Raw genomic sequence first — 25,285 nt, forward strand, 5'->3', positions numbered from 1 at the left:
TTGAATACTCTCGCGTAATCCTGTCCAGTCAGTGTCAGTCTGGTGCTGGCGCGGCGCGCAACGTTGTTTTCCGAATGAGAAGAAATGGCAGTGACTGGGTTTGGGAGATTTTTTTAACCTTCTAAAAGGACCAAATCTGAGTTGTGTCCTGAGGGAAACTTAAGGGGGTGATGAATTGAGAAATCAACTTTCCCTTGACCCGTTGATATATAAAAGGTCATGCTGCTAATTAGGGCTGAACGATATATCATTATCGTATCTATATCTAGATATGAACTTTCAAGATATTACTATCGGAAAAAGCAACGATATCGACGATATAGATTTCCCCTCTCCGCTCTCGCCCTGCATACAACTCTGGCAGTCACAAACATCAGTTTTACGAGTGCCCTTGAATACACCGCTAAAGCCAGCACACACACTTACCAGGGACGTGGGAACTATATTGTGAGATGGGGGGGCGGCGTTTCCATGGTGACGCGTCATTGCTTGTCACGTGACACACCGCAGCAGCAACAGCGCTGAATGAATGATCTGCTTTTATGTCATTTATCCTTTTTTATTCAGAATATTCACAAATGTGTTCGCTATGGCATAAAATATCTGATATTCCGATTGTCAAATACATGCAAGTGGAAGTATATTGTTGTTTAAACCCCTTTATAACGATCGTGTTAGTTGAGCTGTATGCGCGATGGGCGCCACCGTGTTAGTTTGTGCCGCAGACACAGTTCAGAGAATCGGATCTGTTGGATTTACAATCTCTATTTTTACAACACGCAAATTCATCCATTTCTCCCGAAATGCTTTTTTAGTACTTATGTGAATTTATATGTTTGAAACCTAAAATAAACAGTATGTGGTTGAAAACACTGAAAGGTTGTGATATATGACTGTTATATATGACATAGCCTGTCTCTGGCTAAATTCAGCATTTGGATGTAGCAGTTGATCATGATGAACTTGATCATTCGCTCCAGGAAACAGCCTAGACTGATTACACCTGTGTGATCGTACGTGCGAAAGGCTTAAAAACTATATATTTTCTGACAAAAATTTTTGAAATGTAGGCTTTAAATCTTATTTTTCTGGGAAATGCTTGGTTTTCACCGAACACGTAGTTATATCGTATTGTATCGATATCAAGATATCTGGCATGAAAATTGAGATATGAAATGTTGTCCATATCGTTCAGCCCTAATGCTAATATACGAATATTCTGTAAGTGTGCTGAGAACTTCCTTGTTAGTAAAAGAAGAGCTTTAATAGACACCAGGCTCAAATCAATGATGTATTAGAAGGAGGAAACGCCGCCTCTACAGAGAGATGTACGCCTGCTTATGTAGCCCCGTCCACCTGTGTTTGTAGCTCCGCCCACCTGCTTATGTTGCCCCGCCCACCAACTCGTGGAGCTAAACGAGCAATAAACATGTCTCCGGTCGAGCTGGATTTGCGACATATTGAGATTAAGGGTGCGTTCACACTTGTCATGTTTGGTTGGATTAAAACGAACCCTGGTGCGATTGCTCGTTTAGTGCGGTTCATTTGAACATGTGTGAACGCTGCCATCTGAACCCTGGTGCGGTTGCTCGGTTAGTGCGGTTCATTTGAACATGTGTGAACGCTGCCATCTGAACCCTGGTGCGGTTGCTCGGTTAGTGCGGTTCATTTGAACATGTGTGAACGCTGCCATCTGAACCCTGGTGCGCACCAAACAAGCGGACCGAGACCGCTAAAAAGATGGGTCTCGGTCCGCTTCCAAACGAACTCTGGTGCAGTTTGATTGATATATGAACGCAACACGGACCAAAGACATGTAAACGGACCAAAGACAGGATGTAACGCTAGTCAGCTGATTTGACGATTTAGAAAGATCTATCGGTGTATCCAAAATGAGTCACGTTTAGGGTTGGGCATCGAGAACCGGTTCTAACTTGGAACCGTTTAAAAAATAACGATTCCATTGGAATCGTTTAGAAAATTTGTTTTCGGTTCCGATCTTCGGTTCCAAGCGCGCAAGTTTTGGTTTCCATGGCCACGTGATTTCCGGTGCTTGCGCGCCCGCTTGTTCTTTTAGTCATGGAAGCCCGGTAAGCGTTTCTGAAGTGTGGATTTATTTCACTTTTAAAAGCCTGGGTCGGCACAGTGCAACCAGTGTTGTCAAAAATATCGATACTGAAATATCTGAAAAGATACGATAGCCTGCTCAGCCTACACAATCGATCCCAGCTGCTCTCCTCTCCTCTCCTCTCTGACCGACAGCGAGTTGACGCGCAGCCGCATATATTCTCATTCAGCCAGTTAACCCTCTGAACACGACGGACGCGCGTTCTGCTGGACTTTTCCTTACGACAGCGTGTTAGTGTTAGTGTGTGTGATCGGTCTGAATTTCGGGCGGGATTGCACATAATTCTACGAATCCCCGCAGATTTCAAGCTCACATCTGAAGCGCACACACACACATAGCCTACCGTAATAAAGCCGCCCCTGACATACAAGTGCAAATATTCACTTCTTTTTACAGCTTATTATTAGGGATGCACCGAATGTTCAGCAACCGAAATTATTAATTTCGGTTGCCGAACAATGACGTTTTTAATGACGCGATCAAATAGTTACCCACGTAGAGTGAGAGGCGGCGCTTTATGCAGCAAACATGTCAGCTCTGTGGAAGCACTGTTTAGTGCTGCATCTCATGTCATCGATGAGAAGAGGAACCGTCTTTCATGTGAGAAAGCAGAGAAGCTACTTTTCATAAAGAAGAACCTGCCACTTTTCCTGAAGAAGTAGGCTAAGTAGGCTTATGTCTAGGACAGTTATTTATTTGTTGTGGTATCATCCACCTTTTTTGCACTATTCAATGCACATTTGATGTTGTAGACATACAGAGTGTATTTTTGTTATTTTATTTATTTCTCTGAAAAGCAACACAAAATAGTAAAAAGCTAATTTTTACTATTTAATTATTGTAATGGTAAAAAAATGGCCAAATAAATGGAAAAAATGCGATACACCGCGTTCGGTATTCGGCCTTCGGCCAAGCATTTCATTATTATTCGGTTTCGGCTTCGGCCAAGAATTTCATTTCGGTGCATCCCTACTTATTATTGGTCAAATACACTCAAACAAATTCTCAGTGCACATTTTGAACAGTATGTAAACACAGTCTTAAACAATTCAGGAAGAAATGAAGAATGAGTAACAGGAACAGTGTTCAGGATCCATGAGTGCGGCAGTTCTTAAAGGGACCGCAGTCATTTGTTATTCAAAGTCAAACTACAAAAAGACAAACGATCACACTGCTCTTGACTGATCAACTTGTCTAACTTTAATGGTTTTATATGAAACTATTTATTTTTTTGCAAAAACATTATCCAATGTTATTTTAAATTTATTTCTTACCTGAATGTTAGACCTACCTGAAAAAATAAAGCAGTCTATTTCATTTATATCTTTTATTCTATTGTATTTATTTGTGCTATTTTTTTGTAATATGTATCTTTGTTTATTCAATTTACCATTCAAAATCAAGCTTACATGTGCTGTGTGTAAACTATTGCAACACAATTACCCCGTTGTAAAAAATACATTGAGTTAACAAATATTTGGGAGAATTTTAATAGTAATTGATCAATGTTTATATATGAGAAAAAGCTTAAAAGCTTTATCATATAAAGTGATCTCTTCAGAAGAGATGTTTGATTGCCTAGACTTTCAAAAGACAGACAAAAAAAAAATTATATAAAAAATATCTAATTGACAGTATATGCAGTGTTTTTCCCCCGTTGTATTGAAAATAGCATTGAATATCAATGCGACATGTTTTGACTCCACCCCTCAAAGAATCGGAATCGAGAATCGAAAAGAACCGGAATCGAAAGTAAGAATCGGAATCGAGAATCGAAAAGAACCGGAATCGAAAGTAAGAATCAGAATCGGAATCAGAATCGTTCAAATCAAAACGATGCCCAACCCTAGTCACGTTAGTCACGTTAGAGGGCAAACGTGGAGCAACGAGGAGCTAAGTGCCTCATCAATATTGGGTCCGACGAGCATGTTTCGAAAATGATAGAAAAACGCACAAAGGTGTTTGTTTTGAATGTTTTGAACATTGAGCTCTTGATGAGTTCTCAGCTGGTAAAAATAATGCCATATGTACATGCATAAAATGATGGCGTTTAATCCAGCACACAAAGTTGTAAGCGAGCTCCTGCGTCATATAAGCCGACCAATCAGGTTGTGACCGTCTCCCTATGCCTTTGGTTCGGTAACTCTAGGTTCGCTGTTAAAAATGCCAGTGTGAACGCTAAGCGGACCAGGACTATATGTTTTGTTTTTGTTTTTTGGTCCGGACCAAACGAACAAAACTAAGCGAACTACAAGTGTGAACGCTCCCTAAAACCCAATGCTGTGCCTTCTATATTGGATCTGACAGGAATGGTGCAGCACTAATGTGAGTAAAACATGTTTTTATATGTGATAGTATTGCTTTGTTACAGATCGTTTTGATTATGTGTACTTGTCTAGCAGAACATTAGCATGCTGTCACAGGCTGGAGAATCCTTTATTTTTTGATTCATTGCAATTTGGGATCAGAACAGAACAGATCAGATCGGACATGTAATGTTTTTGGCCAGGGGGCTCGCAAAGCCTAACGTCCCGGGGCTCTGTGTTTTCCAGACGGCTACCAAAACGTAAACATGTCGGCAGACCGGTGAATCTCAAATAGTGTAATAACATTTATTTATTGATCTGCGTTGTTAATGTCACTCTCTTGACTTGATATTTGAAGAGCACCCACGCTTGACCGATCTGGCGGGCCAAGTAAAATATTTAAAAATCTATCACGGGTTAATGAGTGATAAATCATTGTGTTTGTTTGATAAATACATTTTGAGAGCCCGTCAGAAAATTATTTCGCTATAAAAACAATCCCTCCCTCATGTGAACTGACAGCGGAGCTAAAGCTCATTAAATATGCAAATCATATCCAATCCTAGCTGTGGGCGTTTACTTCAGTCTCCAGTGCGGCACGGCCATCAAAACCCAGGAGAGAGCCTCAAAATTTTTTTTTTTTAGAAAATAGCCTATTATTTGTTTTTGAATGTAAAAACCACATAAACGTCATTAGTTGACCTCCGACAAATGTATAACATTTTTTAAAAAGCCAGTTCATGAAACCTTTAAAATGCATAGAGCTGCTTGATTTATTTATTGCTTGTTGACTTTCAAATATAAAACTTGTTAAAATGTTTTAAGTGTGACCATCTGTTTTTTTTAACACTTTCATCTAATTTGAATAAAACCGTGATATAATACTGATAACCTTGATAATTTGGGTCACTATAAGCGTGATATTAAATTTCCATACCGTTTCATCCCTGTACTATAGTGCCTACTTTGCCCCCCTCTCAACGCTAGTTGTATTTTGGTTTGTGTTCATGTTGAGAAGACATTGTTCTGTTCTGAAACAAACGCTCCGGTGTGAAAGCACCCTGAATCCTCAAACTAACCTTTTTAAGACTCTTTGAGAAATGAGGCGATGAGCAATGTATATTAGGAGAGAAGTGCTTTCCTGGCCGCATGTAAATATATTGTAGGAGGCATCTCTCATTTGTCATTTCATTTGTTTTATACCACCCACAGTCTCGATCTGCAGTACATGTTTCTGGGTTGACGTTCTCTGTAAGTTGCTTGCCTCAGCAGCTGATGGGAATGTCACCTCTCTTTCCTCGGGAATGGTGCTGCTGTTGATTAGCATCACGGTCCTGAGGGAATACGCGCGAGTCATTTTTCACCCTCTGACCATTAGCCGCAGCAGGGAGGACATGCATATTCATGAGGGCGGAGGGGCTGACGGCCTCCGAGAAATTATCTTGATCATCTGTGTCGAAGGCCTCCATCTTAGACCCCAGACTCTGATAAGAGCTGAATTGAAAATCAGACAGAAAAGGGAAATGTTGGCTCTCCTAATGGCTAGATGAAAGGCATGATGGGTGTTTCTTCAACTATTTGCACTCATGCAGACGGTTTGACTTTAGACTCACTGATTTCATTTTCTCTATTTAACAATGTAACAAATTTGCATAACACCAGCCTATGGTTTTCATTGGTTGAACATTGTCTCTTTGCCCCGCCCTCAAAAACTGCATTTTCCGCACTATCTGGTTGTTAAGACTGACGTCAAGCGGCAGCGCTTCCGGCTCCAAACGCTAATACCACAAGAAAAACTACAAACGGTGCTAATATACACACACATAATGTCGTGTAATACTACAAAAAAATTATAATAACATTTTTCTACATACCAAAATTCCAGATGACAGTGATTCATCTTTTATAAATCGTTAAAATATTAATGTCTGTAATGCTGTGACCATAGAGAATGTTGTGTAGACTGTAAGTAGTGAAAATGTTTGATGTTTATTATGAAAAAAATAGCGCTCATAAACGGGTGTCAATGGCATTCTCAAGTGAAACGAGTTGAGGCTTGGACCCAGAAACGGCGTTCCTTACGTCACGACTTAACAAGCAGATAAGGCGCACCGGATTATAAGGCGCACCTTCAATGAATGTTGAAAATATAAACGTTGTTTATATTAGTGCTTTTAAAATTGTCACATGAAAGAGTGTATACAAGAGAATTGCAATGATAACAAGCCATGTTCATGATGACAACTTTTACATTTGAAATAAAAATAATGAATAAATGCTGTGTTTGTGGTATACAGCCGCGGATCAGTTACACACCGCAAACGCGGCATATGTGAAAGATCAACAGCGCATGCGGCTCCTGCACCGCATACACACTGCAAATGGAGTGTGTGTGTGTGAAACGGGCGTAAGCAGGTCATGTCAGCCAATGATGATTTAGTACCCAAAAAGGAGCTACTTGATCACAAGAGGTCAGAACTTTTGACAGCTGTCAAAACATTGACAACTTAAAGCTGTTATTGATGTTTGCAGCGCAATATTTGATCGGAAGAGTAAAACTGAAGGTTATTTTCGTCAGTTACGGCTCGTTAGATCCAGCATTCTGCCCGCTTTGAATCAGACGCAGAGATAAAGTAAAGAGTAGAGATAAACGAATCACAGAAAGAAATGTCAAAATTGTTACTGTGTATGAAGCGCTGAGGGAAATCCATATATGGTAATGGGTGTGTTTCAGACATGCACTGTAAGCAGTTGACCAATCACAACAGACCTGGCCTTCTGACCAATCAGAGCAGAGTCGAGGACTTCATACTTGTCACATACTACTTTCACCTAGTATGCCATTTTGGGTACGGCTATTTACTTAATTCCTAAATTAATTAGCTGTCTGAACTAATTTAATGAATAATGGACTGCCACCTATTAGCAGTATTATTTTCTAAGAGTATTATTTCATTTAAAAAAAAACTTATTTCCATATTAATAATAATAATAAAAAAAACATTAACTGTATACTTCACCCAAAAATGAAAATTGTCATTTACTCACCCTCATGGCCATTGAAGCCTAAAAGTTTGTGTAATAAATTCAATGCTAAATCAAATATTTATTTATAAAGCTACTTTCTGTAATGTCAATTTGACACAATAATGACTTTAAATTATCATTTGGGGGGTAATTTCTCATCCAAATTTGATGTCTGATTAATTTGTGATTTAATTAATCAACACATTTTCTAATTAATAACATTAAAATGTTAATAGCTTGACAGCCCTAATTTATATTGAACTATAAGTACAAACCCCAAAACAGAAGGTTTTTTTTCTTCACAATAATTTATTCTATTATTATTTTTGGGGAGTGAATATGGGAGTATATACTATGTTTTCAGTACCAGTGTTAGACCTGTGTTAGATTAGTATTATTAATATACTAGACTTTTAGTATATTAGTAAAAAAAAAGACTTTTTCTTATTTAATTTATTTTAGTAAATTTCGTACTTTTGAGTTATTTGCCTAGTGGGTTTAATCTTTGAGACTAAATCTTATTAAATGTATATTATGGGAAAATTAAACAGTTTGACCTTTGATGCATGCAAGTCTATTGTAGGAGACTCCAAAATTGTTTAATTATGCCTTTTAATGCACTTTATAATGCATTGTATGATTTAATGTATAATTGTAACCCCAGTTATAATACACCTTAAGAAAGTATAATGCATTAAAACACAGCTAACAACCAATTTCAGATGTAACAAGGAATTTGTGAATATTATAATGCATGTTAGCTGTAGTTACAATTATTTATGAATATATATAATGCATTATAATGTACATTATGAGTGCCAGTATAATGCATTATACATAAAGGCTTTAAGTAAAGTTTTACTGTAATTTCGATCACATTTCATTCTCTGATTTATAAATGACATTTTGGGCATAAAATGTTCGACTCCTTTGAAAAGTAGCAAAAATAAATAAAGGCATAGAAAGATTTTAGTCTGCCCCTAAAACAAGTTGAAATGTTTGAGTAAAGATCTGCAGTGTAAGAAACACCCTGATGTGAATGAGTTATGAGGGCTGTTCGGCAGCTGCATCCATGTTGGCCGGCTCTGATTTTATGCCCAGCGTGGAAAGCCTGTTGTTTGATCTGGAGTCGTTTTCAATACTTCAGTCTCGAAGGCAGGAAATGTTTGGCATATCCTGCTGCGCTGCTTACTGGGATCATGTTTTAACACGCGAACAAACAGGAAGGACTGATTTGGCTCTGATCGTATGAGCGGCGGCATTCAGCGCATGACACTTGAAAGATCACATTAGCTACCAGTTTATTTAAGTGTTATCCAAACGACACGAGTTTACAGGTGTTTATTTAACACACTGCAGTGTTTATCCTGCCTCCAGCTATCACTGCACCTTAAAGCTGAAGCCTTTATTCTGGATTCAGACGCAGCTGTAACTAGTGTTGTAGTACCGAGACCGGTCTTAAAGGTGCACTATGTAGTATTTTTGCAGTAAAATATCCAAAAACCACTAGGCCAGTGTTATATATTTTGTTCAGTTGAGTATCTACAATATCCCAGATGTTTCCAACTATTTGTAAATTGTGAGAAAATTGCTATTTTAACTAAGGACAGGGACGTTGCAGCATTGCATTTGAGGGAGTCGCCTGTCAATCGCGTCATATCTGCGTTCCCCTCGGTTTCGGGTTTTATTTGGCAGGAGCGCTTTACTCTTAGCAGTGTGAACAAGTGAACGCACGGAGTAACGTCATAACATCGTTTTAAACACACTTAAATGTATCTAATATGATAAACAGTGCTGCTTTACCTCAAAATCATAACCGGAAGAGCGGATCTGTGCAAGCGCCCGGCAAATGAGTCCCGTCCCGTCATAATAAAAGTCCCGGTATTTGCGAGGCGGGTATTTGTTTAACAATCGCTCCAGCAGCTTTGCTCAGGTCCACAACACTCGGTCCTGCTCTGCTTTAGACTACAGTAACGTTAATAACCGCATGCATGAACGTGATTTCTGCCCGAGTCCTATTTTCCACTGGCTGTGATGAGAAGACCACATCTCCCAAGATACTGCGCTCACACTTTGCGTCATCAAACTACGCATTTGTTTTGCATAGGCGCCCCTTCAGTGGACAAAAGCTGCATAGTGCACCTTTAAAGGGTTAGTTCACCCAAAAATGAAATTGATGTCATTAACTCCTCCCCCTAATGTCGCTCCACACCCGTAAGACGTCCATCTTCACACACAGTTTAAGATATTTTAGATTTAATCCGAGAGCGTATGGAAGTGTATGCACACTATACTGTCCATGTCCAGAAAGGGAATAAAAACATCATCACAGTAGTCCATATGAGACATCAGTGGGTTAATTAGAGTCTCTTAAAGCATCCAAAATACATTTTGGTCCAAAAATAACAAAAACTACGACTTTATTCAGCATTGTCTTCTCTTCCGCGTTTGTTTTCAAACAAACCGTGTTTGTCGACAATGTCACGTGATTTCAGCAGTTTGACTCTCGATCCGAATCATTAATTAAAACGCTGATTCATAACCGTTCTAATCTTTATTTGAGGTTTGAAAACAAACGCGGAAGAGAAGACAATGCTGAATAAAGTCGTAGTTTTTGTTATTTTTGGACCCAAATGTATTTTGGATGCTTCAAGAGACTCTAATTAACCCACTGATGTCTCATATGGACTACTGTGATGATGTTTTTATTCCCTTTCTGGACATGGACAGTATAGTGTGCATACACTTGCATACGCTCTCGGACTAAATATAAAATATCTTAAACTGTGTGTGAAGATGAACGGAGGTCTTACGGGTGTGGAACGACATTAGGGGGAGGAGTTAATGACATACATTTCATTTTTGGGTGAACTAACCCTTTAAGGTCAGGGTGTGAACTACGGGGGAGCTTGGCTCCCCTAAATAAGACATAAGCTCCCCTGGAAAACTAGTACTGAAAACCAACACGACACGAGACAACGATATGGCACAACCAAACTTGATACTGTTTCATGATTGGCTGTTAGCGTGTCACTCTCTACGTTGCTAGGTTACCAGAGAGTGAGTGCATTTGTTCATGCAACCAAACTTGCGCCACAACCTCTGGTTTCTTCCGACGGAGAAAAAAAAAATGTATTGGAGCATTTTAACCAACACATTTTTTTATTGATATATTGTCTATCGTCATACATATCGTTGTCGTTTTATCGCCCAGCCCTACCTCATATAGTAACACCGCAAGCGCCGTGTGTGTGTGTGTGTGTGTGTGTGTTTTTTAAACTGTACAAGTTCCATGATTTCAATTATTCAGATGTGCTTTTTCAAAACCGTATACCCAATCTGAAAACCGTAAAGCAGGGTTCATCTCTTTATTCTATTGCATTCATATAGTGCTGTTCATTTTTTCTTATTTTATTACTGTATTTTTAATAACATTTTCCATTGCTGAAAAGTCGTTTTTTTGTTTCTACAAGCTGTCAATTATAGATCTTTAAAAGATAATCCGTAGGTTACAAAGGAAATCAGAATCAGCCTAGAAAACTGCAATCGGTGCATCTCAGAATTAAATTTGTCCCCTCTCAGATTTAAAGCATGCATGTAGAGTTTCCTTTCTGTGAAAGCAGTTTTATTTTAGTTTTCTTGTATCAAAGCGTAAGGACGATGAATTCGATTCACTTCAGCATATTCTCACATTCAAAGGCTTTTAATTCAGGGAGAATTAGAGGCAGTTTGCTCCTCTTAATGCTCCACGGCTGCATGCATTTATGCTTCAGAAGTAGTATCACTCATGCACACTGTGCAATGCCTGTTTATTATTATAATCATCCGTGCTGCATTATTCATAAACGGCCTAAGGCGAGCACATGAGCCGACTGTTCGCTGCCTTCAGGGGGATTTGATTTTGATATGTAGCATAACTCTTACATTTTAAAGTTTAATATTGACCCCCCCTGGCATTTCTAATAGATTTAGCGTGGAAATCAGATTACACGAACAATCGCCGCACTGAAAGTATCCAAAGCTTTTGTGAAACAGAATAAACCGTTTGAACTGACTAGGAAAATTCTATCGTGTCATCTGAAAATACCCCTGGTAATACGGTACACACTTGGGCTCTGATCGAGCAAATATTTGCCTTGCTTCGGCACTAATTGCTTGCGTATTTGTTGGTGAGATGAGCTATTGGACGGTGTCATTAAAAGCAGCTGTATGATGGGAGAAAGCACAGGCTGCCGTAATTGGGAGCGGGGTGTTTCACGGTCAGAGGAAGAGAAGATTGCTTCATTAAGTTCCTGTGCTGATAACCACCGCAGCTCTGCATAATAGAGCATATTAACTGAGTGAATACACCATTACTGCAGAGGAATGCTGAGCGCCGTCTCTTTGGATGGAGATGCTGATTATATTCGTGGGGAAACTATTTAAAGGGAATGGAAATGGGATCATTTACTCGTCCTCGTATTGATCCAAACCTTTTTTTCCCCCTATGGATATCTAGGCTATTCTTTACTTCCATCCATCCCATCCATCCGTCCGTCCGTCCAGTCGGTTGCTCCATCTATCTATCCATCTGTCCGTCCAGTCGGTTGCTCTATCTATCTATCTATCTGTCCGTCCGTCCGTCTGTCCGTCCATCCAGTCGGTTGCTCCATCTATCTATCCGTCCGTCCGTCCAGTCGGTTGCTCCATCTATCTATCCATCTGTCCGTCCAGTCGGTTGCTCTATCTATCTATCTGTCCGTCCGTCCGTCCATCCAGTCGGTTGCTCCATCTATCTATCCGTCCGTCCGTCCAGTCGGTTGCTCCATCTATCTATCCATCTGTCCGTCCAGTCGGTTGCTCTATCTATCTATCTATCTATCTATCTGTCCGTCCGTCCGTCTGTCCGTCCATCCAGTCGGTTGCTCCATCTATCTATACATCTGTCCGTCCAGTCGGTTGCTCTATCTATCTATCTATCTATCTATCTATCTATCTATCTATCTATCTATCTATCTATCTATCTATCTGTCTGTCCGTCCGTCCGTCCGTCCGTCCGTCCGTCCGTCCGTCCGTCCGTCCGTCCGTCCGTCCGTCCGTCCGTCCGTCCGTCCGTCCGTCCGTCCGTCCGTCCGTCCGTCCGTCCAGTCGGTTGCTCTATCTTTCTATCTATCTATCTATCTATCTATCTATCTATCTATCTATCTATCTATCTATCTATCTATCTATCTATCTATCTATCTATATCCGTCCGTCCAGTCGGTTGCTCCATCTATCTATCCGTCCGTCCGTCCAGTCGGTTGCTCTATCTATCTATCCATCCATCCATCCGTCCGTCCGTCCAGTCGGTTGCTCCATCTATCTATCCGTCCGTCCGTCCGTCCAGTCGGTTGCTCTATCTATCCATCTATCTATCTGTCTGTCTGTCCAGTCGGTTGCTCCATCCATCCGTCTGTCTGTCTGTCTAGTCGGTTGCTTTATCTATCTATCTATCTATCTATCTGTCTGTCTGTCCGTCTGTCCGTCCGTCCGTCCATCCAGTCGGTTGCTCCATCCATCCATCTGTCTGTCTAGTCGGTTGCTTTATCTATCTATCTATCTATCTATCTATCTATCTATCTATCTATCTATCTATCTATCTATCTATCTATCTATCTATCTATCTATCTATCTATCTATATCCGTCCGTCCAGTCGGTTGCTCCATCTATCTATCCGTCCGTCCGTCCAGTCGGTTGCTCTATCTATCTATCCATCCATCCATCCGTCCGTCCGTCCAGTCGGTTGCTCCATCTATCTATCCGTCCGTCCGTCCGTCCGTCCGTCCAGTCGGTTGCTCTATCTATCCATCTATCTATCTGTCTGTCTGTCCAGTCGGTTGCTCCATCCATCCGTCTGTCTGTCTGTCTAGTCGGTTGCTTTATCTATCTATCTATCTATCTATCTATCTGTCTGTCTGTCCGTCCGTCCGTCCGTCCGTCCGTCCATCCAGTCGGTTGCTCCATCCATCCATCTGTCTGTCTAGTCGGTTGCTTTATCTATCTATCTATCTATCTATCTATCTATCTATCTATCTATCTATCTATCTATCTGTCTGTCTGTCTGTCTGTCTGTCTGTCTGTCTGTCTGTCTGTCTGTCTGTCTGTCTGTCTGTCCATCCAGTCGCTCCATCCATCCATCCATCCAGTCGTTTCATTCATTCATCCTGTCATTTCATCCATCCAGTCTCTCATTTCATCCACCCATTCAGTTATTCCATCCATCCACCCACCCATCGTTCCATCCATGATTGTTGAGGAACGAGAAGCAGGGCAACAACTCACTGTGTCATGGAGTTTATAGAATGCCCCTAAACCAGGGGTGTCCAACCCTGGTCCTGGAGAGCTGCCGTCCTGCAGATTTTAGCTCCAACCGGAATCAAACACACCTGAACCAGCTAATCGTGGTGTTCAGGGTGCTAGATAAATGCAGACAGGTGTGTTGGAGCAGTGTTGGAACTGAAATCTGCAGGATGGTAGCGCTCCAGGACCAGGGTTGGACACCCCTGCTCTAAACAATTAAGATATCAGGGCAAAAATGCCTCTGTATATATATTTTTTTATGGATAGAACAATAGAATAGATGGATAGATAGATGGATAGAATGACGGATGGGATGGATGGATAGAACAATAGAATAGATGGATAGAATGACAGACAAGATGGATGATGGATAGATTGATGGATAGATACAACAATATAGATAGATGGATAGAATTACGGACAAGATTGATAAAATGATGATGGATAGATAGAATAGATGATAGATAGATGGATAGAGTGACGGATTGGATGGATGGATAGATAGAACAGATGGATGGAACAATAGGATGGATAGATAGAACAACAGACGGGTTGGATTTTTTTATAAACAATAATTACTTTTATTAATGAGATTAATTAGATTAATTAATGGGCACATCATGTAATTAAATTAATAAATCGCACGACAGCGGATGGATGGAATTAATGCTAATTTCTATTCTGTGTCGATAAAAGTAAATTGCAGCTGATGATCAAATAACAGAAATGATCTAGATGAAATCATATGTATTGCAAACAGACTGATGGTGTAATCTTGCCAGACAGGGCTTGTGTTTACAGTTGATGAAATGCAGTTTTAATACTTAATATAACATATTTGTGGATACTTAATTTGGGGGGGAAAAACTTACAAAAATGTCACTTTGGATGTCAGACTACTGATGTCTCAGACGTCACATCTGTGCTTCCTTCCGTCAGTCCACATCCACTCTCTGGGATATTCCTCAAGCCGTTTGTTTTCCTACAGGTGAAGGTGATAAACGACCTCTCTCCGGCTCACACTAAACAGCATCACTCATCTTTATTGACTACTCTCGTTCGTCATCTGCTAAATCCGTCATTGATTAAACATGTCAGAAGTGTGGCGTTAAAATCTGCTCTTTTTATAGTTGATTATCTCTGCGCCTGCAGCTTCTATTAAGTCCCGCTCTGACCTTCTGGCTGAATGTGTGTTCGCTAATTAGTTTTGCACATTGACAGATCGCGCAACCTTGCCTCCAGCCCGCATATTAATAATCACACATTGTTTCACATTGCATTGAATTTTTCTTTTTGCAGTAATGAGGCTCCGTAAAGCAGAGGCACAAAAGCAAATAGAGGACGACATGTTGTTTTGTTGTAGCAAATCCTTTAACTTACGGATATGGAGGTTTCTTTCTTCAAACAATGGTAGGCAAACATTTTTACGCTCGTTTCTGTCACTTGAACCACGCCGACTGTAGATTTGATTTAGCTCACATTTGGCCAGTATAAACACACAAAAAAGGAGAGATCATTCACACTTTTCCATTCTTTTTTTAGATCCCAGTGGCATAGACAACTATATTTTTTTAGGTTGATGCACATAAATATAGGCTTTGGTTCTCAAACATTGCTCTCTGCACAATGATTTTACAAACACACACACACACACACACACACACACACACACACACACAATTGTTGGTACCCCTAGAATTTTAAATGAGTAAAATATCTCAAGTATATTTAAGTATATTTTTAGGCAAATCAAAATCAAATAAAAGGATAATCAATGCAGATTTATTTTTTTATTGCCATATTTGATCATATTTGCCAGGGGTACCATATTGACCACGTGTGTGTGTATATATATATACAGTCTTGTTCAAAATAATAGCAGTACAATGTGATTAACCAGAATAATCAAGGTTTTTAGTATATTTTTTATTGCTACATGGCAAACAAGTTACCAGTAGGTTCAGTAGATTCTCAGAAAACAAATGAGACCCAGCATTCATGATATGCACGCTCTTAAGGCTGTGCAATTGGGCAATTAGTTGAATTAGTTGAAAGGGGTGTGTTCAAAAAAATAGCAGTGTCTACCTTTGACTGTACAAACTCAAAACTATTTTGTACAAACATTTTTTTTTTTCTGGGATTTAGCAATCCTGTGAATCACTAAACTAATATTTAGTTGTATGACCACAGTTTTTTAAAACTGCTTGACATCTGTGTGGCATGGAGTCAACCAACTTGTGGCACCTCTCAGCTGTTATTCCACTCCATGATTCTTTAACAACATTCCACAATTCATTCACATTTCTTGGTTTTGCTTCAGAAACAGCATTTTTGATATCACCCCACAAGTTCTCAATTGGATTAAGGTCTGGAGATTGGGCTGGCCACTCCATAACATTAATTTTGTTGGTTTGGAACCAAGACTTTGCCCATTTACTAGTGTGTTTTGGGTCATTGTCTTGTTGAAACAACCGTTTCAAGGGCATGTCCTCTTCAGCATAGGGCAACATGACCTCTTCAAGTATTTTAACATATGCAAACTGATCCATGATCCCTGGTATGCGATAAATAGGCCCAACACCATAGTAGGAGAAACATGCCCATATCATGATGCTTGCACCTCCATGCTTCACTGTCTTCACTGTGTACTGTGGCTTGAATTCAGAGTTTGGGGGTCGTCTCACAAACTGCCTGTGGCCCTTGGACCCAAAAAGAACAATTTTACTCTCATCAGTCCACAAAATGTTCCTCCATTTCTCTTTAGGCCAGTTGATGTGTTCTTTGGCAAATTGTAACCTCTTCTGCACATGCCTTTTTTTGAACAGAGGGACTTTGCGGGGGATTCTTGAAAATAGATTAGCTTCACACAGACGTCTTCTAACTGTCACAGTACTTACAGGTAACTCCAGACTGTCTTTGATCATCCTGGAGGTGATCATTGGCTGAGCCTTTGCCATTCTGGTTATTCTTCTAACCATTTTGATGGTTGTCTTCCGTTTTCTTCCACGTCTCTCTGGTTTTGCTCTCCATTTTAAGGCATTGGAGATCATTTTAGCTGAACAGCCTATCATTTTTTGCACCTCTTTATAGGTTTTCCCCTCTCTAATCAACTTTTTAATCAAAGTACGCTGTTCTTCTGAACAATGTCTTGAACGACCCATTTTCCTCAGCTTTCAAATGCATGTTCAACAAGTGTTGGCTTCATCCTTAAATAGGGGCCACCTGATTCACACCTGTTTCTTCACAAAATTGATGACCTCAGTGATTGAATGTCACACTGCTATTTTTTTGAACACACCCCTTTCAACTAATTCAACTAATTGCCCAATTGCACAGCCTTAAGAGCGTGCATATCATGAATGCTGGGTCTCATTTGTTTTCTGAGAATCTACTGAACCTACTGGTAACTTGTTTGCCACGTAGCAATAAAAAATATACTAAAAACCTTGATTATTCTGGTTAGTCACATTGTACTGCTATTATTTTGAACAATACTGTATATATATATATATATATATATATATATATATATATATATATATATATATATATATATATATATATATATATAAACATACATACATAATATATCTCTCTCAAGATAAAATTTCATAATTATACTTAATTTATTGTGTGATTTGTTTTCTTTGTTCAGAAATTATCTTAATATTAGCTTAAAAACATGACTAACATTAACTTATGTATTTAAAAAATGCCTCTACTTTCAGGATTTTCATTTTAGTGTGAACTATCCCTTTAATGACCAAATAAAACCAGCGACTGTCTCTTGATCACACAGCCCTTGATTCGTTCACAGCGCACAGCGGCTACACTTGTCGAGTGTGTTTTCATGTTCTTCTAATGCGTCTCTGATTTGTGTGAGTAACAGCCCATTTGCCGTGAGCGTCAAACTTTGAAGAGCTTTTAGTCGATTGCTTGTACAGTTAGTCACGAGGAGATGTTTTCCGTCGTGCGGGTTCAGAAATAAGTAGGTTGTGGTTTTCTTCCTCTGTGTGGAGGTTGATGAGCATTTATTTGGGATGGTCCGTTGGCTCGGGCGGATGCGAGATCGCAGCAGAATGGTTTTGGCAGAGGATGCGGTTGGCACGGTAACGGAGTCGTTTGTCAGTGATGGCAGTCAGTGTTTGTCAGGTGTGATTTTCAGATGCTTGCGTGAGGATAAACGCTCATCTATCCGCCCCTGAGCACTTACTGTATCAACACAAACACCTCAAATGTTATCATTTTATATATAGTGATAATATAAACACACACACGTATGCATGCATTATAATCAGTGCTGTCAAACTGATTAATCGCATCTAACATTAAAGTTTGTAAAAATATATATAATATGTAAGTGTATATTTACTTAACTTATGTTAGATGCGATAATTTGATTCGATCGCACTAATTATAATACATTTTTTTAAAGGAAATTCAGCTTTGATTACAGAAATTATAATTTAAAGTATAATAAATTGAAAACCAAATATTATAAATTGTAATGTATCACAATAATAATAAATAAATATAAATAAAATAAAAAAGATTCTGTATTTTTGATCAAATAAATGCAAGCTTGATGAGTAGAAGAAACTTCTTTCAAAAACATTACATATATATATATATATATAATGTATATGTTTTACTTTGAAATGAATCCTGAAAAAAGTATCAGGAGTTCCCAGAAAATATTAATCAGTAATCAATTTAATTGATAAATCAGATCCTCATTTGAGAATGATTAGTGAAGGATCATGTGACACTGAAGACTGGAGTAATGATGATAAACTCAGCTTTGATCACAGGAACAAATTACACTTTACTATATATTCACACAGAGAACAGCAGAAACACAGCAGATTTACATTGGAGGAATATTTCACATTATTACCTTTTCTTCTCTTCAGTATTTTTGATCAAATAATAAATACCAAATATAAAAATGTTTCCAAACTTCTGACCGTTACTGTGAGTGAGAGAGAGAGAGAGAGAGAGAGAGAGAGAGAGAGAGAGAGAGAGAGAGAGAGAGAGAGAGAGAGAGAGAGATTAGAGTGGTTACAGAATGAATGTTGTGCATGTTTTTGTTGTGTTTTCCAGATAAGCGCTCAGGATTCAAGGTTTTATCGTGAATAGCTTATCCAGCGTATTTCTTCCACAAGCCTAATATCTTTTAATTGGAAGCTGAAAGCTCAATAACAAGGTCGGTTAACTGCAGTGTTTAAACCCTGCTCGCTGGTTCTGTGTGTGTGTGTGTGTGTGTGTGTGTGGGAGGGGGATGTTGCCAGGCAACCATCAGCTCCGGCATGTACCCGGAGGTCTTTTCCCGTCGGATCCGTACAGAGGTTTTGCCGTCAGCTAACGGTAACAACATTGATAGCATGTGGGTATTTACAGGAAATTAACAGCTTACTAGAATAACCACAAACTGCCGGTTCAAGCACACTTAAACATGTGTGTGATTTATATTAATAGTACTGTTATTATTATTATTATTGTTCATGGGTTAGTGATTTGAGGGAGGTCCTATTATGTTCATCTTTCTTTAGTGTGTATTGTTGCTGTTCTCTATATCAGTGTCAGTGTTTCTGAACTCCTGAAACGCCTCTATTGTAGTCTTGAGTTTCTTCCGGGAACGAACACGTCACAATATTCCTCATTATAATAATTCATATGCAGGATGAAGGGGTGGGGCCTGGTTGAGTGGGTTAGTAGTTTGTTGAATCTGGCGGTTATAGTAAGGGGCGGGACATTTCCCAAATATGCTCGAAGCGCTTGACCAATCACAACACACTGCTCCAGCAGACCAATCAGAGCACAGTGTGCTTTTCAGAAGGAGGGCGTTATAGAGACGGGAACTAAACAGAGTTACTGACAGACTGCCGTGACTGCTTTCTGATTTATGGCTGTAACTACATCTGACACTCACAGCAAGTAACCGGCAGAACCGCATGCGTGTCGAATGGCACTGCTCATCTTACTGATGCTTTTATCCCAGATCGTTTTTCACATTGTCATTAGAGTGTGTGTGTGTGTGTGTGTTTTATATATATATATATATATATATATATATATATATATATATATATTAGGGCCGGGACTTTGACGCGTTAATTAAGATTAATTAAGCAAAAAATAAATAACAATTTTAACCACACTTATTTTTGCACCGCGGAACGTTTTTCAATGAATGAGTTTCGACGGGCCGCTTATACTGGAACACCAACTAGCGCTGACGAGTCACGACAACAACAAACCATAGTGAACATGAACGAAGAAGCTGATGAGACCGCTTTGCTCGGCCCTGTGGATGGGAAATTTTGTTTTAAAAAATGAAAGGATGGAAGCGTCGACAAGAGCATGGTTGTGTGCAAGCTATACAACAAGGAATTAGCGTATCACCGCAGCACATCGAGCCTCAAATATCACAAATATGCTTTTGCTACACTTAATGGCAAACATTGCGCTGGACTGAAATAAATAAACAATATTTTGTTGATTAAGCTTATGTTTTCACACATTATTCAATGGTATACTAAAAATCCATGCAAAAAACTACTTCTCACTGGTCTCACGTCAAATATTTATATGCAATTAAAATGCAATTCATTTCGATTAATTAATTACAAAGCCTCCAATTAATTAGATTCATTTTTTTTATCGAGTCCTGGCCCTAATATATTATTATATTTATATAAATGCGGTTTTGCATTTAATTAATTATTTCTCTTTAAAATATTTCTCTCAGTTTATTTAGCCTCTTTAGTGTGCCTGTGAGTCTACGCACTGAGATGAGCAAATATCCAATCATATGTACTAAAGTTAGGGGTGTTTAGCTGCGTTTTAAAGCCTTTAAACATTTCATTGGCGTTTTACATGTGCTGAGCGTGCGCGCCTGTCAAACACGTGATTACTGGACCAAGTAGTCTTACTGCGCTAATACTGTCAAATACACACAAGGTTAACATATAGACACACAGTCGGTTATGTCTAAAGTAAAATCGTGTGTGTGTATATGAGATGCGAGCAGGTCTTAGCAGCGCAGTGATTGTAAACACTTGTCCTTAAAGGGACAGTTCACCTCTAAAATTATGTTTAATAAAACAACTAAAAACAAAGAGGACAAATCACTCACTGCTCTCGAATAATGTATATACAGTAGCTTTCAATCAATGTATATTGTATATGGAAGACTGTGTAGGTTTAATTTAAGCCTACATTTATTTATTCAATTTCAATTTCATACAAATGCTACTGTAAATGTTATATATATCAGGGTTTCCGTTGTCCAGTAATTACCGACAAAATAAAATATTTTCGGTCAAATTGTCAGATTAAAACTGCCTCTTATCGATACCGTAAGCCTGCGACATGATGCCCTCGCTGTCATGTCAGCGCTCCGTGGCTATGGAGGATTGCAGTTCTCCACAGCCTGCGAAGTCCTCATGTGATTTCAGCGAAATGTATCCAGAGTGGACCGAGCTCGCCAAGATAGCCTGTGTAATCTCTGTCTCGTGTGTTCCTGCAGAGAGGGGGTTTTCGCTGCAGAAACGGATCAAGACGAAGCAGCAAAGTCGCCTTGCGGAGAACAAGGTTACGCGGCTTATGCGCATTGCAAGTTGCGGAGAGACACTGGGAACTTTTGATTTTAAGTCGGCACTGCAAAAAAGCGTAAAAAGTAGCCAAAAATGACACGAGACAATGTTATAGGCCTAGTCATTTGTTTGTTCAAGTTCATTTGACAAGGAGTCATTTCACACGGTGGAAAATTTAAATGTTACCAACTAAATAAGACACACTGAGTTTATAATTACATTTGCTTGAGTAAAAACAATGCTATATTCAGATATTTTATGTGGGGAAGGGGGGTTGGTTTGTTAAACTATGAAATGTGAAACCATAGTAAAAAAAATTGGTTGATTGACGCCAATCGGACGTTCATGTTTTTTTTTCCGTCTATTTGAAAGTTAGGCTAATAAACATGTTGCATATACAGCCTGATTATGTTACATGAACTGCTTTCAGTTTTCCTAAACTTGACTAATTAAGAGGCGATATTTGACCGGCATATCATCAAAATGTCCGGAAAACGAAACCTCTGCCGGTCACTTTGACCGGCACCGACTTGCTTATGAATTTATTGCTTTGTCAAGATATTAAATGTTACAAAAATACATGCTTTCTTGGCACTTTTGTCTGTTCCAGAAGGATAGTTTCGTTTTGCAGCCATAGTCGTGTCAAGACGCATGTTATTATCTGCCGCACTGCATGATGTCCGAAATACAGATATTAAATAAATATAAACCATTAATAAAAATACTTCTACTTGACTCTGCGAAGGTGTAGTAGACACTGCACGTATATTTGCATATTATAAAGAAATATTCACTGCCATACGCAACTTGTATAGTTTGAGTACAGGGAGGATCGGCTCTGGCATTATGAGAAAAAGACCCCCAGGACAGTCCATCCTCCAAATACACATTCAAGTGGATCTGCAGCTGTTTAACAGAGAACAGATCTAAGACTTGTTTATTATTATGGGCTGGATCTGGCCCCAGTCTTTGGCACAGATACAGCAGTTGTAATTCTTCAATATGACACTTATCACGAGGGAATCCAGCAGATGTGGCAGCCCTTTGACAAAGATGTGGTCAAAAGTCATCTGGTTTTCTTTCTTTGCCATCTTTTGCTCAGCTGTCACCACCATTTCAGCAGATTTGAGAGTGAATATACTCTTTTATGCATTAATAATGTAGCCGTCAGACGGAGGAATAGGCAGAGTCACTGTTTCTTCGATTTCTAAGATTTTCTTAAAGGGGGGGTGAAACACTCAGTTTCAGTCAATCTCATGTCAATCTTGAGTACCTATAGAGTAGTATTGCATCCTTCATATCTCCGAAAAGTCTTTAGTTTTATTATATTTATAAAAGAAATATAGGCTGTACCGAGTCTTTCCGGAAAAAAACGAGCAGCTGAAGGCGTATCGTGTGGGCGGAGCGGAGTGACGAGCGCGCACAAAGCGGTGACGTCCTCAAGCGTGGAGAAGAAAACACTACCCTAAATAAACCATGGCTATCAATCAGATTCAACTAATACAGATATGATCTAGAATCAGATCTGGAGGATGCAATAAATTGAACAGGAGAAACAGCAACAGCAGGATGTCCGTCTCTGTGGTATGGACTGTATTTAGTGGCCTGTCAACATTTGTGTGTTTTAGAGGTCGACCATTTCATCGGATTTGCCGATTAATCGGCACCGATAGCTGGATGGTGGAACAATCGGTTATCGGCAAAAATCAATACCGATAGTTTTTCCAGTTTGCGTCCGTTGCGGGAGCGGCTGAGAAGCCTACGAGAGCTCTGAGAAGGGTCTGCTGGCATTATATAGCGCGAGAGCGGCCTCTAGAGGCCAAATGAAAAACTATCACTGATTGTTTACATTAACACGTGAGGACACGTGAGGCTCCGCGCTTCACAGCACACGCTTCACAGAGCGCGCTGACACATCTGATGCGCGTTTAAAACACCAACAGAGAAACGGTATGAATAAAGGAAACTTCAGTGTATGTTGCCAAATCATTATAAAGTAATTGATTTGTTGACTAGATGCTTTAGCAGGGGAAGAACAGCAGTATATGTACTTTGTCGTCGAGGCTGACAGGACGCTAATGTTTGCAGCAATGGTTACAAAAACGATGTAACTGAGAAACTTTTTTTGATGTGAGGAACTGTATCATGCATCCGACAGAAATATAAACGCATTAGAGGTCAATACATATGTTGTTGTTTTGATAAGAAAACCGTTGTGTTCTAAAAAAGCGAACTGTTTGGATTTATATGAAATGATAACACTTAATATAATACAATAATATTCAATTTGTAACATTAAGTAAGGTTAATAAATGCTGTAGAAGTATTATTCATTGTTAGTTTGATCTGTTAACCTTTTTTATGCACTATGAACTAACATGAATGATTAAGGTAGAATTGTATTGCTCGAATATTAATACATGCTGGCTAGCTAAATAAATACATCATTGTTAACAAATGGGATTTGCAGTCTGTTACCTGACATTTACATACATGTTTCTAGGTTATAGTTAAAGAAACATTTATGTGTAATATTTTAATGTTTTAGTTATTTTCTGTAGAATTTTTTTCCCGTTAGAACTCATTTTAATATTAACATAGGAAATTTAAAGGGATACTTCACTGCCTTTTCATATTAAACTATGTTATTCCCTTAACTTAAACGAGTTGATACATACCTCTCTCGTCTCAGTGCGTGCTGAGTTCATGTCTTTGCAAGCTTAACTTTCATTGAAATTAAAAAGTTTAAAAGTTAAAACACTTAAATTGCTCACCATAGCTCCGTTTAAATGAGTGCCTGTAGCTGAGCTGAGCTGTGAGTGTGATCTCCATCCCCCATGCCCGGGTTCAAAACATGCGGAAATGGCTCCCTCTGCTGGCTGTAGTCTTTAGCCTTTGGGCAAACATTCCTCCTATGATGCAAAAATCGTCATTTTGCATCATATGAGGAATTTTTCCAGAAATAAAATGCATAAATCTCTCGTCTCAGGGGGATATGAGAGGGGAAAGCACAATCATTTGAATATACTCCAGGGTTTCTACTGATACAAAGCCATATGCTAATCGCTGAAGTAACCCTTTAAACATACATATTAGTACATTTTCAGTTTTGTACCTTAGGGTACCGCCCCAGTGACAGCCATGTACCTATTTTCTGACAGTGTAGAGTAGAATATAATATAACAGAATTTAAAGGGATACTTCACTGCTTTTTCATATTAAACTGTTATTTCCTTGACTAAGAGGAGTTGATCCATCCCTCTCTCGTCTGAACTTTATCGCACTAAAACGCGGTGACGATCTGATAGCATTTAGCTTAGCCCACTAAGCCCAGTTCATTCACTATGGTACCAAACAAAGATCAAGTTAGAAGTACTAAACACCTCCACGTTTCCCCTATTTAAATACAGTTACACGAGTAGTTGAACGATCAAGTATGAAACATCAAGTATGGCGGAATAGCACTTCTGAGAGTACTTCAGCTCGGCGCAGTAAAAAGTCCCGGCTGAAACATCTTCCCTCACATCTCCCTATTGACAGAAATGAGAGAGTGAGGGGGAGATGTGAGGGAGGATTTTTCAGCCGGGACTTTTTACTGCGCTGAGCCAAAGTACTCTCAGAAGTGCTATTCCGCCATACATTATAGTTCTCCTTTTTAATCCGATTAGAAACGCGTCACGTTTTATTTTGTCACCATACTTGATCTCTGTTTGGTTCCATAGTGAATGAACTGGGCTTAGTGGGCTAAGCTAAATGCTATCAGATCGTCACCGCGCGTCAGAGAGATTAAGTGCACACACTGAGACGAGAGAGGTGTGTGTCAACTCGTTTTAGTTACGGGAATAACAGTTTAATATGAAAAAGCGGTGAAGTAACCCTTTAACACATTTTCATGGTTCAGTACTTT

General features: G+C 39.3%; 1 protein-coding gene and 1 long non-coding RNA gene across 2 annotated transcripts in view; one reads left to right on the forward strand and one right to left on the reverse strand.

Annotated features, from left to right (window-relative positions):
* Positions 1-25,285, forward strand: part of ube2e2 (ubiquitin-conjugating enzyme E2E 2) — a 56,409-nt gene that overhangs the window by 22,101 nt on the left and 9,023 nt on the right. The window lies entirely within an intron of this gene.
* LOC137082553 (uncharacterized) overlaps positions 5,207-25,285 on the reverse strand; it is a 34,110-nt gene continuing 14,031 nt past the window's right edge. Inside the window, exon 3 of the long non-coding RNA XR_010906365.1 lies at positions 5,207-5,928. This is a non-coding gene — a long non-coding RNA (uncharacterized lncRNA). The remainder of the gene's footprint in view (positions 5,929-25,285) is intronic.

The sequence above is a fragment of the Pseudorasbora parva genome, chromosome 7 (assembly GCF_024679245.1).
Source record: "Pseudorasbora parva isolate DD20220531a chromosome 7, ASM2467924v1, whole genome shotgun sequence".
Classification (NCBI taxonomy): domain Eukaryota; kingdom Metazoa; phylum Chordata; class Actinopteri; order Cypriniformes; family Gobionidae; genus Pseudorasbora; species Pseudorasbora parva.